Source organism: Triticum aestivum, chromosome 6D (genome assembly GCF_018294505.1).
Source record: "Triticum aestivum cultivar Chinese Spring chromosome 6D, IWGSC CS RefSeq v2.1, whole genome shotgun sequence".
NCBI classification, from domain to species: domain Eukaryota; kingdom Viridiplantae; phylum Streptophyta; class Magnoliopsida; order Poales; family Poaceae; genus Triticum; species Triticum aestivum.
Window position 1 is genome coordinate 471,430,099 of NC_057811.1, and position 6,000 is coordinate 471,436,098.

Genomic DNA, 6,000 nt, shown 5'->3' on the forward strand with positions numbered 1-6,000 from the left:
AAACCAACAGCATCGAGCATCCAACAACAAGTCAAGATAGATTCAAGTTCAAGGAAGTCTCCAATAACCGCTGGGGCAACAACAAAACAAGCCCCAAACATAACAAGTTCATTTCACAGCGATACATGGCCCATTTACTGAACCTAGATATATATAGATAGGTACGGTAATACACGGCAAGTACTCGGAAACAAGAGCTATCATACCAAGTTCATTTCACATCGAAACATGGCCCAGCCGGTTCTAAATGAGGTTAATGGTGATCATCATCCTCAAGTCACGGCGACGGGTGTTCGCAACAGTGAGTAGGATGCCCTGACCTACCCAAAGATTCTTGCCATGAAGGAACTTCCTCCACCCCGCCCGGTTGAAGACAGTGCGACTGTCCGTGTCCACTACGTAGGCACAGGTGGTGATGGAGCCCGTTCTGGTAAGGCGTAGTCCAGCAGTCATGCCTTCTTCATGCGGCTCGATGCCACAGCTAACAGATAACCTCTTAGGTAATTTCTGAAAATAGTTGATATGATATATGAGCATGTCACGTGCAATTATCAGCAAATCATGCACTTGAAGACACATATATCATTGGATTCAACACTGAGCATATATATCATCACATCACTACACTAGACGCTAATCATCAAATTACTACAGTAATTAAGCATATCATTATTTACTACGTACACTAACCATATCATCGCATATTACTACACTACATAAGGATATATCGCATTACTACAACACATGCATACCATAAAAAATTCTGCACTAAATGAATTCTACACATGGCATATCATCACAGTACTACAACATGCATATCATATCAACTAGTACACTTATTAAGCATGCATATCATGTAATTACCACAGTAAGTAACATACCATGAGATGCTGTTTAACATTCGTCCTTGTGAGGCGGGTCACGAATGGCATCCCGACGTAGTCTTCACGTAGCGGAAGCATGTCCCAGAGGTTGCACGTTTCATCGCCGCTCAGCCTCAGTCTTTGGGCATAGAGTGCTTCATCAAGTGGGTTCTCATCATCATCTGAATCCTCACCATCGTCCTCCTCATGAACTTCATCCTCACTATCGAAAATCAAATTCAGATAGATAACAGAAATCCTGGGCCTTTCTCCTCTGAAGGAGAAGCTGATCAATTCACCCCCACTAAGACGCAAGCGGGCGATGAAACGATCCCATTCATCTCCTCCAATCTGGGTTATCGTTCGCCCCTTATCGACCTGCATAGTGTACGGCCCCCCGAGAGCGTCGAAGGTCACGGTGTCTCCGACGAGCTCATTGAATGCCAATCTCACATTGCATGGGACGATCTGTGCAAGATAAAAACAAATAACAAACACAATGCATTAGTGGAAATAGCAATAAAAAACAAAATTAATGAACTGTCAGAAGGTTCATATAAATTGTTACCGCTGCAAAAACAAAAGTAGGCTGGAAGTAGATGCCGAACAGCGTGGCAGTACAAAGGCTGGTCCGGCACCGTGACTTGCACCGTCGACACGGTGCTTCCTCCATTCTACACAGAACATGTTGAACTCTAAGTTGAATTGTACGCTACCATAGTACAATACAAAGATCATACATATAATAAATCATAGTGATAACCTAAAATGCAATGCCTATTAAATCTGTTTACTATCATCTACCTAAAAAGCAATGCCAATGACAATGGCAATGCCAGTATCATCTACCTAATAAATCCCAATCAGATCCAATCCAATGTCAGTACTACATACTATAGTGAAGAACGGATGAATTATTTTGATTTATTTTTTCACACATAGGGCCTCATTTTGATTTGCACAGGGCCTCTCTTTTCCCTGGTACGGCTCAGATCCTACACTACGACATCCATCAATCTATCAAAGAACCATGATATCCATCAACAAATCATCTACCGCATGTATCAAATAAAATTTCTGGATCAGATCCACGCCCGGAGGGAGACGCATGCGGTTTGGGAAGGGAAGAAGATTCGCGAGGGGGATGAGGGGAGATCTCACCTACTTGCCGGAGTTGGCGGCGGCCGCGTAGATCCGGCGGCGAAGAGAGGCGGTGTCGGGAGCTGGCGGCGGCCGCGCTTGTCGAGAAGGGGACGAAGAAGTTGAAAATGATGTGGAGTACTAGGTGCACTTAGCCAAATGTGGTACATGTGGTGGCGCATTTGTGTGGATGACAAGGGGACCCCACGTGTCGGTACCCATAGAAAAAATTGCATTTCCAACTGCCTCACGGGGATTCGAACCAGGGCCATGCGGGTGTGTGGTAAAGGGTCTAACCAGTTCGGCTGATGCAGTGTGTTCGGCTGAACCAATTTGCCTCTCCTTAAGACATTTATCCAGACACAGACACATGAAAAAAACCATGCACCGAGGCAGTGCTCCATGTGTGGCATAAGTGGTCCTGTGAAGCTGCAACTAGGACCAATGTTGATATATGTTGTTATTAGCTAGGGTACCAACACTATATAATGGCTTATGTGATCCTTGCTAGTAAAAAAACCATTATCCATGTTGGCCCAAGTGGCACGTTTGAGTGCAATGTGTCAATATTGGTGCATTTGGCCCTTATGGCATCCGTGAGTCCAAAGAGACCATGATTAGTGAAAACACATGAAGATTGCTACATGACGGGCCATTGGCGTGTCTTGGTATGCACTGTGCGTGCAATGTGACTACGAAAAGTTGTTGCATGTCAAGACGTAGTTTATCGGTGCATGTGGATCCTATAGGCTTATTTGTTCCTTGTTTGTGGGCATGGTGCGTGTTGGCCCAAGTGACATGTGTCAGTGCATTATGACATCTATTGGTGCATCTGGCCCTTATACCAATTATTTGTGCAAAGATATCAAGATTGATACATGTCGATCCATTGTCGCATCTTGGAGTGGAATGTGACTAGAAGAATTGGTGAATGATTTGGACCCCTTATGGCATGTATCAATCTAATGAGACCAATGTTGTTGCATGTTGGTCAAGATGGTATCGACACGTGCAGTGTGAATATTACTGGTACATGTCCGTCGTTATAGCTCTGTGTGTCGAAGGAGAACAAGTTTGGTGCATGCTCTTGTGTGCCAAGATGTTATGTGGGAACAAAAAAACTGTCAATAGTTCATTTCTGTGGGCCCGGAAACAATGAGAATTATTTCTGGAGTACCTATTTGTAAATTTTGCACAGTTCTAGCTGGGTGCTGATGTGGAATGTGTTTTTCCCGCGGTGCACTTACAAACTGGACTCACTTGTCACAAATCATGTCAACCCACCCAAAATGGCGGATTAGACCTAGCTGCAACAAATTACCCCAATATGTGTTCTTTTGTGCAACAAACCTGTAAAGTAGGTGTTCTATGCAAAAGTAACACCAAAAGTAGGTAATTTGTGCAATTTCCTCGCTAAACCACAGGTCAAAAATAAAAATATACAAATTCATGACAAAAATTAAATGAAAGCGGTTGGGGCGTGCACGAGCGCACGACGCCACGCGTCTAGCCTCGGTAACTCCAAACGTCCACCCCCACACGCCAAATAAAGGCCGCCTCCCCCACCCCCGTCTCCCCCACCCCCACCCCTGCTGCTTTTCTTCCCCAAATCAGCAAAAACCCTCTCCTCTCACCTCGAACCAACCTCCTACGAGCCAGCAACCACCTCCCTTGCCCTTCGTCATCGGAAGATGAAGGCCGGCCGTGAAGACGCGGCGGTGGAGAAGGACGCAGCGGTAGAAGCAGTGGAGAAGCCTGTTGTGGTCATTGCCGCCGCGGTTGGCGCGGCCGAGGGCGCCGTCGCGGCGACGGGAGGTGGTGCACCATCTGCTGTGACTGCTCTGTCCGCCGTTGCAGCGGTCGAGCCTGCGGTCGGCGAGCAGGTGGAGGAGGAGGTGGCGGTGGATCTGGAGGTGCAGAGGCTCAAGCAGAAGCGCGAGCAGTACGAGTTCATCGACAAGAGCTACGAGGAGGCCTACCTCGACGCTCAGGAAGTGCAGGATGAGGCCGTCGAGTTCGACGAGGAGGTCGACGACGAGCTCTCGGAGGTACTACTCTGTTCTGTTCTTTTCTCCTACTCTGTTTTTTGGGTTTTCTCCCTTGTGGTTTTCTCCTGAATTGCATGCAGCACGGATTAGATTTCGTCCAGATAGGTTATGTTTCTTGATCTCTCCCTTAGGGTTAGGATTAGTACTAGTTGTTTCGTACATTTGGAAGGAAACCCCTTCAATCTGAAACCTGGCATGGAACAGTAGTCATGTAGGCCTAAAATCCCCCTGTGCGTGCAACAGTAGTCATAATCAGTTCTGCTGTAGAAAACGGTGTATTTGTTAGGCATCACCTCTTTGATTCGTACGATTTCCAAAACGCAGGATAGGGAAAACGTGGGATTAGAGTGGCATGTCATCTTGAATCCTACAGGATTGTATGAGTGTTTGATTGTGCATACTAAAAACGTAGGATTCTTTCAGACAGGTTTGAGTGGATGGAAAATTTCCTACAAATTTGTTTATTTAATGACAGTCAATAAGAGGATCAATGATTAATATCTAGAACATGAAAAGTTGACATGCAACAGTAAATATTTATCAACATTGCTTGAGCTTCTATAAATGGTAACTTTTAAAACATGTACTCTGGAAACAACTTTGAATATTTGCTGTTGGATGAAGCCAATCCAACGGTGGACAGATGGGAAATCCCAGCATTTTTGGCCATTCGATATCTTATTTACTACAAAAGAAAAATTCCAAGCATGCGTACTATATAGAATATTCCATTTGTAAGCTCAAGCACAATGCTACCTATGCACAAACAACCTCATAGCACTATGTTTCTCCATTGTTCTAGAATCTTGGATACTTTAACAGCGCAAACTCTTTTCTTCTAAATGAATTGCTAATGCTTTGAACTTTGTGAATCTGAATGCATAATATGCACAAACATTATCACTTTATTAAAGAAAACACACAAAAAATCCAATGCTACAGTAGCATAGCAATGTAAGTGGACCTGAAATAATTGACATTAACTGTTGCTTTCATGCCCAATGCACGTGTGCCTCGCTAGTACCAACAAGAGTATCAATGATGAGAGTTTAAATCAGTACAACCCCTGTTACAACTATGCTCTGTTCCTCAATTGTGCAACCCATTATCTGGTTTTGCTATTCATGAAACTATGCTCCGTTCTTCAATAGTGGCAACCCATTATCTGGTTTTGGTATGCATGAAACTGGGCCACATCATCGAGTCATGCATCTGGTCAGTACTGATGCATGCAGTAACAATTTACGGCCACTGCCTGCCATTAACAACAAACATGGATTAGTTCTTCTCTTGCACAAATCAATCCATGAAACTATGCCACATCAGTAATCATGCATGCCAAGTCCATGCAACAGTACATTTCTAGCAACAAGATTTTCTATTGCATTCTTACTATATAGAATTTTCCATTACTAAGCGTAATCATAATGCTCCATATGCACAAAGCTGATACCACATTTTCTCCTTTCTTATAGAATCTTTCTTACCTTAACAGTGCAAACTTTTTCTATCTGCTTCATGATTTCCATATAATGAAGTGGACTATGCATCTTATTTTCAATCTGATTACCAAATCTGTTGAGACCTAGTAAACAGTACATTTATTTAGTTGTCAGAAAAACTGGTTTATTTGATGAAAATCATGAAGCCATACAGCTATATTGTGAAGACATTTTCTGATTGCAGTCAGTAATTCATTGCAGAGTTTCTTATGTACGCACCCTATGTAATTATTAGCAACAAGGATGAGTAATTAAAGCCATAATTTCTTATGTTCGCAACCGATGTACCTCAATCCAAAATTTCTCTTTTTTATACATAATTCATGACCTCATTCATATGTTTTGTTGTCTTCAAAATATCAAGTGAGGGCAATCTTTTGTTTGTTGATGCGGTAGTTTTACTTTGTAGTATGTACTCATCTAGTTTGAATATCATTAAATTAGATA